Source organism: Gymnoscopelus microlampas (assembly GCF_963454915.1).
Source record: "Gymnoscopelus microlampas genome assembly, chromosome: 17".
In the NCBI taxonomy this organism is placed as follows: domain Eukaryota; kingdom Metazoa; phylum Chordata; class Actinopteri; order Myctophiformes; family Myctophidae; genus Gymnoscopelus; species Gymnoscopelus microlampas.
In genome coordinates, this window is record NC_139954.1 from 41,603,929 (window position 1) to 41,614,764 (window position 10,836).

The window sequence follows — 10,836 nt, forward strand, 5'->3', positions numbered from 1 at the left end:
GAACAAACCTGAGAGGTAATGTGTGTTTGAAATGCAGGATTATTTCCGCATGGCTTGTCCGCAAAATTGTGTGGGGGCTGCCAATTGATTCTTGCTTGATTTCATTCGGGAAAATTAGATTTTAATCTCACTGCCTTTGCTCACTGGTGGCAAATATTGTTTAAAAGGGGAAAAAAATGAATAAAAGATAGAGAGGAGGGGGGGGTTGTGCTGGTGTTTTATGCCTGGTGGCCTGTAATTGGGCTGCCTGATGCCAATGTTTTGACCAGACTGACTGACTGTGGTTTGGTGTGTTTATGTTCAGTCAAAGGTACTTTTTGTGTGTGTGTGTGTGTGCGTGCGTGCGTGTGTGCGTGCGTGCGTGCGTGCGTGCGTGCGGAGATAGATACGTAGATAGATAAATAGATAGGTAGATCATAGACACATTCTTCTTTTGTATTATTGTTCATTTTAAAAAAAACATCCCCATCTCCAAAAGCACATTTTGGCATTTCAGTCGGCAACTCATTTCCTGTGACTCTTTGCCACTCTGTCCTGCATAAACGTCTGTCTCATCATACGCTAACTTGCAAACTGGAATCTAGCACATTGGCATTACTGTCTGGTTGGTTTCGTCCAAATTTTGTTTCCGAATCTGGACGCCCAAGCTACAATTAGATCCACAAGCTTATCTTTTATTTGTTTTACTAGGACTCATCTTTGATTTGAATGCATTCGCTGATTTACTAACAGCTGCCTTTGTTTTTGAATAGTTACTTGATGGCCAGAGGATTTGGATGGACATCCTCCGTAGTTTGGCACCTATGCAGTCACATGCCAATTAAGAAGACACCTCTGCTTGCTGATCGCCCGGTAAACCTCTCAGGCCTGGCGTCTGGCTCCTGAACACATACCTGACTGCACACAATTTACATCCTTCCTCCAGCTGCTCTCATTTGCCTATTCATGGGACAAGCAGAACTCTCTGTGTGCGCTGCTGACAAAGCAGGTCACAATGATGCGGCTGATCGGAAAGCGAACATAGAAAACGTATACTCTAGAAACGCAAAACCACCAAACGTTCCCATAACACTGTAGACACCTTTTTGCTTCTTTTTGCTTTAAAGCGGAGCTTTGCAACATTTTCTGGATCGAGGGCCTATGCTTGAAAATCTCGAAAGCGGTTCGCGACCCACCCATCTGACCACTTAACACGGCATCCCGAACGGCTAACGTGTTAAGCGGTTAGATATGGGTGGGCCCATGAGTCTCCGGTTCGATTCCTAGCCGACTGGACCATTTACTGAATGTCCTCCCCTTGCTCTCTCCACTGTCACTGTCAACAAAGGCTAAGAAATGCCCACAATATATTGAATAAAAACACAAAAATAGAACGTGTGGTAGGTACACTTCTACACATCGCGTGCATCAGAGCATGTTTATTTTAAAGATCATAAAACTAATTTTCAAGGTTTTAAAGAAAAGAAAAAAAAAAGTACTATGACACTTTATTATATGTAATCATTATATAAAATCATAATGTTTGCAAAGTACTGTTTTTTTGGGGGGGCCACTTGCAATATCCTCTTGGCTCACCTGTGGTCCCGGCCCCACAGGTTAGGAATCACTGCTTTAAAGCTTTTCTTTCTTGTTTCCCCCTTTTTTATTCTGTCATTAAGGCCAGTGAGAGAGGCTGTGGTGGATTTGACTCTGGGCCAGCAGGGGCCGGTTTTAAAACACCACTACGGACAGCGATTCTTCAAAACACCCAGTTGAGATAATCCTAGTGGTTAGACAGCAATCTGTCAAACATTCCCTGGCGTGGACGGCGAGGCAGAAATAAAGCCACTTTTCTTCCTCATAGGCCAATTTCTGCCTCGACGGTCTTTGAGGAGCTATAGTGGGCTGCCAGTGTGTATGCTCATGGCTCAGGCTCTGGAAACCTCCTGTGTGCACCTTTCAATGGAACAGGGGTAGCCGGGGCAGGCTATCCTGGAAATCTCATGTTCTCATGTGTCAAATTCTTAAAGCCGCTGTCTAAAAATATCTGGGTCAATAGGAATCACGTGCGTCTCTCTCTCTCAGGAGTCACAGGGAACCTTGGCAAACAGTTTTGCAGTTCAGAGAGAGACGGCCCCGCGCATCGCATTATTCTTACACTCCACAATCTGCCGGCAATGCAATCTTCCCTCTCCATCTCCTGTGACGTGTTGTTTGGGGGATTCATGTGGCGGATTCACCAGGAGAGCAGACCAGCAGCTGTCGTCAAGGAAGCGATGAGCCCGCCGCGGTACCTCGTGTCCCCCTTCGCGTCCTCACAGGTGGTCACAATAATTAATGTTTGATTAGCACTTTCCAAATCAATGGCAAGAAGCTAATTTAGTATGCCAGGGCTCCATGCAATCATCAGCCTATCTTCTGTCCTCCTTGACAAGGGGGTTCACACCGCCAGCTCTGGCTGCAGAGGAAACAAAAGGCCTTTAATCCCAATCCGTTTACCGCAGATGTCACCCCTCTTGCCTCTTGGATTTCCATACAATTACCCAGAAATTGTGGTCATTCAAGCCAAGATATCTGCCTGCAACCCTTTGCTCGTTTTTGTGTGTGTGTGTGTGTGTGTGTGTGTGTGTGTGTGTGTGTGTGTGTGTGTGTGTGTGTGTGTGTGTGTGTGTGTGTGCGTGCGCACACACACACACGCGCGCACGCGCGCGTGTGTGTGTATGTGTGTGTCACATCCAGTAGATTCTGATGAACAAAATGGCGTCCAATTACCATGGCCATGCAATTCAATATTTGATGGAAGGGAATTCTTTTCAATGCTGTCGTATTGTGTTGTGCTAGGGCCCAGCGAAACAAACGGAAACGTCCATCTCCATGTATGCAAGCTCATATGCGCAGGTGTTTTCATTGGCAGGAATGAACGTGACCACAGTGGGGGAAAAAAGCACAATTACAGTCTTTACTTGGCATTTTGTTGCTGTGCTGTATGTAGTCCATGTAAACATGACTCAGATCTCTATTGTGCACACGTCTACATCGCAGATTACCATTAATGAACCATGTACTCTGTTGTGTGTACTGCTTATGAATGAAAAATCAAGAGGGGTTTATTTGCTACTCACTTATATTGGTGTAAGCAGCAAAATGTTGGTGTGGCATGTGCTCCTCGGAGCACAGGTCTCCGCCAGGTCAGGTAGGTTATTGTGGCCTCCTGGTGGCGCTATAATAGGCCAATGTGAAAAGGGTGCCATTTATTCTTAGGCCTTTCACGGCAATCGGACACTTTATTCATGATTTGAGGCATTTTGTTCCGAAAATGTGTTTTGCTAAATTAGACCTGCTGGTGGCGCTATAACAGGCCAATATCTGCCTAGAGGGAATGTGCGTGTGAAATTTCAGAAATTGCAGGATAATTTAATATCAGATTTATAGAATGTCAGCCGAATGGTTAGAGTGCATAGCACATGGGCGCAATGTTCTGATAAGCGAGTCTCCGGTTCGATTCCTAGCCGACTGGACCATTTACTGAATGTCCTCCCCTTGCTCTCTCCACTGTCACTGTCAACAAAGGCTAAGAAATGCCCACAAAATACTGAATTAAAACACAAAAACAGAATGTGTGGTAAGTTATTACACTTCTATACATCAATATTTATACTTGGGTGTGCACCGTGCTGTACCCTGAAAATATCTGATCTACAAGGTCACGACGTGTCACAATACGATGCGTTGTGAGCTTGTAGATAGACTACTGAGCTTGTACTGTAGATCTGCTATTATTTATTATGACTACCTTATTAGTATTAGTTAGTTATTAGTATTAGTTGTCGCCTGAAGAAGTTCGGAGCGAGCCCCCGCATCCTCAGGCTATACTACAACAGCTCTATTGAAAGTGTGTCACAGCCTGGTTTGAGAAGGAACTGCACCACTCGCAAAACAGAAAAAAACTCCCACTCCAGGTCCAAGAGCCATACGAGAAGCGATGCATGGTCAAAGCTTGCCGTATCATCAAGGACAGTCACCACCCCAGCCACAAGCTGCTCATCCCGCTTCTACGACAGCGGCCAGGCAAAGGTCTACCGCAGTATCAAAGGCAAGCACACCAGACTTCTGAACAGCTTCCACCCGGTTACCATCAGACTGTTGAGCAAGACCTGAACACCACCTGTCACCAGTCTGGCCTACCTACCGCACGGGAACACACTTTCCTTTGAATGTCCTATGTTGGACTGCCTTCTTTGTGTGGAGGTTTCCCCTATGAGAACTACTTTTCATTTGTGGATCTCCCATGTGCATTGTTACCTGTGAAGTTTTTGACTTATGCCAGACATGTCCAAAGTCTGGCGGCCTGGGGAACAGTCGTGGCACGAGGGCAGATTTGATATGGCCTACCCTTTCATATGTCCTTCCTAACATGTATTATGTATGGCACAAGTATCTGAGTGTTTTGATATTAACCTGGGCTAGAATTTTTAAGGATTTATAACTGAAAGAAAGGCTATTTGTATTTATTTTATTTACATTTTTGTAGAGATCTTTTCACACCTGGTTCCATATGGCTACACTGCCATTTGAAAAAAAGATGAATTAATTAATTAAGTGTAAATATACAGTAATTAAAATGCAGTGTATGCATATGGATAAAAAGGCTGAAAAAAGCATACTTTTTTTTTGTACACCGATTGCGTGGCTTACAGCCACGGTTCTCAAAGTGGGGTCCGCGGACCCCTGGGGGTCCGCGACGCATAGCCAGGGGGTCCGCGAAATAATTAACAGATTTAAAAAAAAAAAAAAAAAAAGTTTTGATAAAAAAATATTTTTTTGATTATTTATTTATTTTTTATGGGTGTGTGATATGAAATGTTAGCTTACCATAATCACAGTAATCCTTAATCATATTCCATCATATTCAAGGGCTTTTGCAGAGAAATGAGACAGACTGCACTCACTTTCAAATTAGAGCACTGCAGAGGGCAGGTGTGTGTGTCTGTTTCCAGCTGACGCTCGTTGACGCTTGTTAACGTTATAGGCATCTGAGGCAATTATGCTTTTGCACTGTCAAATAGGCCAACATCTCACCACTCAAACAGAGAGCGTCTCCTTTCAAACCCCAATGGTTCTATTGAGCCCCCCGCCCACAGGAGTGGCCCAATTCTCTCACAACTTGCTACAAAAATCGCTCATGCAAAACTATATAATCTCCTACCTTTCATTTTCCACCTTCACATGTGTCTCCTTCTCTAATAATCAAAAAGTGCTATATATTTCATCTCGCAATTTACTTCCGGATGGTTCGTTTTGCACCTTTTTTGCCACATCGGTCACGGGAAAGAAATACGCGCTGCCGTGGTCTATGGAAACGAGCCCAAAAGTGCACCCAAATAAGCCCAAAATCGCTTATACAAACAGTCAGACCTGGCAACGCAGCCTACGCCAATCATGTGTGAGAGATCTACAAGCTATGGGACAGAGACGCCATGTGCCATACACCGTATCTTAGCAACAGCAACAGCGCTCACTCTCATTGGTCGTGTCATGCCAGCAGCAGTTTCCAGACAATGGCATCGCAGAGAGAGTTTGCTGTAGCCATCAGAGTCAGTCGCAGCAACGACGGACAGGGAGCTGTTAGAGCTGCCATGTAGCTAACGCTAACGTCGCTGTCATGCCTGCAGCGGCCTTGCCATCACTTTGTCAACAATGCACGTTCGTGTGGCGAATGTTATTATTGCTGCTCAGTCAGTCCATTGCAGATGGTGTATGTTGTGGCCTTCTGGAGAACAGTGTAGCTCCACACTAACTCCAGTAACTAACGTAATGGCAGGACCGCCCCGTGCAACGCACGTTTAGGCTGCATTATGGCAATGTAGTAATTTCAGGTAATTTCGGTCCGATTAGGGCACTGGTTATCAACCTTTTCAGCCCCCCCCCAAAAAAACATATTTGAACTGGGGACCCCCCCCTTTTTTTTGACTCCGTTCCACAAGTCAATATTGTGAAAATAGCAGATCTACAAGCTCTCACGTTGAGAGGCGTTGAACGCTTGTAGATCGGCTATTTTCAACATGTTTGCCTCTTTCTTATATTATTTGCCAATGTGGCCAATGTCTTATAGTATAGTTTGTTGACTACTTTTGTTGCATACATGGCCTTTTCCTTTACTTTCGTTTTTTTATTGTCTCCGCCAGGCCGAAAGGCATGGCGCAAGAGTATGTTTTACCCCCTGTCCGTCCGTCTGTGGATAGCTAATCTCTCGCATCGTTGGCTTGATCGCAGCGAAACTGTGCACACACACTCCCTGGATGCCAATTCAGAACCTCTGCCCCATTTCTTTCACATGGCCCAGTGTTATAGTGCCACCAGGAGGCCGCTTTTTGCAAAACACATTTTTTCCCCAGTACTCCTACATATTTTGTCCAAACATCACGCAAATCGGTACACAGCATCTCCATAGTCATTTACAAAAAACGGCTCTTTCAGATTTCTCATATTCCATCCTGATTGGCTAAAAATGTCTTCCAAAGTCTGCAGGACTGCTCCGTTTGGACCAAAATGCCTCAAATTATGAACACAGCATGCACTTTCCGTGCACCTTTGCACCCACATTCCCACTATGCCTAGGAAGAAATTTCACTTCAGATTTTTCTAATCAGCCTCATGGTGGTGCTATAACAGCCCGATTTGTGTTTTCACCTAAACTGCACCAATCTGTGTAAAACTTTGTATGTGCACTCTCTAGAGGTCAAGGAAAAACCTTTGCCCTGCTTTTTTCACATCTACCTTTTATAGCGCCACCAGGAAGCCCACTTATGTAAAACATATTTCTTTACATTACTCCTTCCCATTTCATCTAAATGTCACGCAAATCGGTACACATGATCTCTATAGTCATGTGATCAAGACGGATCTGTTTACTTTTTCATATTCCATCCCGATTGGCTAAGATTCTCATCTAAAGTTTGCAGGAGTGGCCCGTTTAGAACAAAATGCCGCAAATCATGAATGCAGCGGCCGATTGCGGTCAACTTCGCACGCACATTCACACTATGTTGAGGAACAACTGCTACCATTTTAACATTGGCCTGTGGGGGGTCCCCACCGACAGGTTGAGAACCACTGTATTAGGGGAGAGTCAGTGAGAGCTGGATAAACGAGGTAAAATGTGTCAAAAGGGGTTTGTACGGCTGGGAGAGGAGATACTGTGTCTTTTGGACAAACAGCAGCGTGGTGCTGATGTTTGTTGTGTGAAGAAGCTTAATGTCAGAGTGTTTGTGTTGGAGCGCCTCAGTGCGGCTGCAGAGTTCATGTGCAACCTCTTCCAGAGAGAGATAGAGACACTAGAAACTCTGCTGGAGAAAAAAACTACACTGCTGGGCATTGACTTTCATATGGACATTGATCTACACACTGCAGGTATGTCTGTTACACACACAACATCAAACTACACACTACAGGAATGATGCAGCGTTTGCATTCCAGCCAGCATGCCAGCGTAGTTCCCATATGGTTTCAAGGTGGGCTAAACCATATGGACCCCATGTCAGCAATGTCAGCGGGATCCACTTCAGTCCCAACTGGGATGCCCTTGTGGGACATACGTGTGTTCTACCTGGGCCTTAGGTGGGCCCCACCTAGGCAATTCTATGTGGGGCCGAGGTGGGTCTTAACTGCGATGCCCATGCGGGCTATAAGTAGCTTCTACCTGGCCCTTAGGTGGGCCCCAACTAGCCACGTTTATGTGGGACCAAGGCGGGTCCTAACTGGGTTTGCCCATGCAGGCTTTAACTGGGTTCTACCTGGGCCCTATAGGTGTACCCTAACCAACCAGAGTGCAGTGCCCATCACTCCAAATGTTGTGACGTCAGGGCTCTCAATACTGCACATTGGTGGAGGAGGAGGGGCCGCAGGGCAACCGCACACATCGCTGAACCAATGGTAGCCCACGGATGTTTCCTCTGCTCTGGAGATTTACAATCTGCCCCTCTATGCCACATATCATCCGCGCTACAGGGTCTTCACTGACCGAGCCACGGGCGCACTGGCCCTCATGACGCTACGCCACTTATATGCGCTGCCAAGTGGCCGCGGGCGCTACGTGGGCGTGGCCGCGGGCTAGACGCGAGCCCCCGCGTAGCGGGGGCGAGCTTCTAGTCTAATCAAAGATTAGTGGGACTCGTTCAAATGACCACCAGTGAGTCCCAGGACTAATTTAATTGAAAACCACATTAGATATTTACTAGATATTACATTGATTTTATAGCTATTTTATCTGATTAAATATGTGATGTTGTTACCTGACAATTAGTTGACTTTTGGTGAAAAGATATGGTACCGCATATATCGGTATCGGTTGATATTGGAATCGGAAATTAAGAGTTGGACAATATCGGAATATCGGTTATTGGTAAAAAAAAAAAGTCAATATCGAATATCCCTAACAATAAGTTTATTATTTTCAAATTGAAGAACCTACTAAAAGTCACCAGACTGGTCATTTTACATGTCTGTTTTTATTAGGACTAAAGAAAGGTTCATTTTCTGAAGTCTGAACCATTAAGATCAGTTACTTGAAAACTGTGCTGTAGGTTTTGCACAAAACAATTTGAATAAAATGACTATTGGCACATGATTCATATAGTAGTAGTGGTTTCTGGTTATGACTATGAAATGGGTCTGAATGATTTCGATTGACACGTTTTTTAATACAAATAGTTCCAATGGCATCTGAATGTACACATGTGGTTGTAAGTATATGCTTATCGGTGCCGCGAGGGTGAGGGGGTACCTGGAAAAAATTCTCCCCTCCAAGGGGTACCTGGGCCAAAAAAGTTTGAGAACCCCTGGCTTACAGTACATTTGGCTATACTGCCAACAAAAGGCTATTGCTCTGTAAATGGCATGGCCAGACTCATATCACTGCGTAGATATTAGTCTGGAATATCAGTGTGGAACCTGCATTTCCAAAGAGCTTATTAAAAAAATGCCTCTTGCACAATGGGTGTATGTGTGTTTTCCTGGATATTTGATACAGCATCTCCTTGCATCTTGAACTTCTCTGCGGCTGCTAGCTGGGCTTGTTGAGAAAGGTCCTCAATCTTGGCTTCTCCAAATACAATGTATTGCCCTATATTTACATACTGGGCCCTGATTGGTGCCCCACTACTTTGGAGGGAGTGATATCCAATCACAACTGAGCGGTGCCAGACCAAATCTGCAGAGGGCAATTTATTTTTTTGCAATGGCAGATTTGTCTGGTTTCCAGGCTAGTTGCTCTGTAGTTAAAGTTGTAATACGATGCATTGGTATGTGACTTGTTTATGGTCCAAAGGTATACAATGACAAAATATGCAGTCGGCTATACAGGGTATTTTCAAATGTTCAAATATGGCCCCCTTTGAAAGAAGTTTGGACACCCCTGCTTTACGCGACTATACAGTACCTTCTTATGTGGACCTGCTGTTGTGCTGCTACCTTCTGCACATAATGTCCTGACCTGCTGCTCATTATGCTATGTTTACTCTACAATATGTAGATAGATTCACTGGCTTCCTTTAAAACAGCCCTGAAAATTCACCTTTCAGGAGGCCAAAGGGGAAGGTAATTATCACTTCTCCCTTAGACAAGCGAACACCGCTTTCTTTACCACCCCCCCCCCTTTTTTTCCTACTCTGTACATATAATGATTTATATTTGTGATGACATAGAATTTTGGTGTTATTTGTTTATGTTTATGAATTTAAAACATAGAACCGTATTGGAAACAAGGCCGCACATACTTTTTTTGGTGTTATCCTTTTAGACCAAGTGTTCGACCGTGCTCGTGATGTTTTGCATTTTTGTCTAATAAAATATTCAATATTCAATCCTTGCTCTCCCTCTCTCTGCCTGGAAAACAACCAAAATGATGGCGCTTGCACAAACAAAAACGAATCTCAACCACTGACGTACAACCTGTACACCTGTGTGATGTGACAATACAACTGATCAGTGGTGGGAAAAGTAAAGTACTCAACTGTGGAAAACACACAGGAAGTGGAAAACACACAGCCTAGGAAACTGGTGAATAGACAATTGGAAATACTCCAGTAAAGCAGGGGTCTTTTTTCAACCTTTTCAGGCCAAGGACCCCTTAGCTGAGAGAGATATGAAGCAGGGACCCCCTCTATATTGTATAAAATTGGGTTTCAGATTAATCTTTTTTTTCTACTTGGTCTGCTCTTTTTTCCATCTACACCTATACCTCTAAATAGCAGATCTACAAGTTCACAACGCCTCGCAGTTGTAGATCTGCTATTTTTGGCTAAAGTTCTCCTCAGAATAGGGATGCTAGGGTTCAAGTGGTTAATGCGGAAAAATAAATCGTATCACACAAAAAATTGGCGGACCCCCTGTAGTAACTCTGAGGACCCCCTCGGGGTCCCGGACCCCCTGTTGAAGACCCCTGCAGTAAAGTAAAAGTTCCTCAAAATCTTAAAATTTTAAAGTACAGACTTGAGTAAATGTACTTTACACCACTGGTGTGATGTGACACTACAACTGATTCTGATGCCGGTACATACCTGGATGAGATGACTGCCAGTCATCCCTTTTGGTGGCCGGTGAGGAGGGAGGAGGGAGATGATGGTTTATTGGTCCTCCTAGGAGTCTAGGCAGCAGGAGAGCAGCAGGGCTAAGAGGAGGCCTCCCAGGATGTTAAGTCTGACAGGGACGGTAAATCAGTCGCGCGGGGCATTCCTCATGTGGCATCATGCGGCAGCTTAATCCACTGTGAATCAATGTGGAGACGAAGGGGTCTCTGGGAAAGTGTGTCACATCTCCACCATCTCTCAGAGCCCTGATAACACCTCCCCCCCACCCCCC

General features: G+C 44.8%; 1 protein-coding gene across 1 annotated transcript in view; it reads right to left on the reverse strand.

Moving 5' to 3' along the window:
- Positions 1-10,565, reverse strand: part of thsd7ba (thrombospondin, type I, domain containing 7Ba) — a 281,240-nt gene extending 270,675 nt beyond the window's left edge. The window contains exon 1 of the mRNA XM_084085439.1: positions 10,536-10,565. The gene's annotated coding sequence lies outside the window, so the exon portion shown is untranslated. The remainder of the gene's footprint in view (positions 1-10,535) is intronic.
- Between the last annotated feature and the right edge of the window lie 271 nt (positions 10,566-10,836).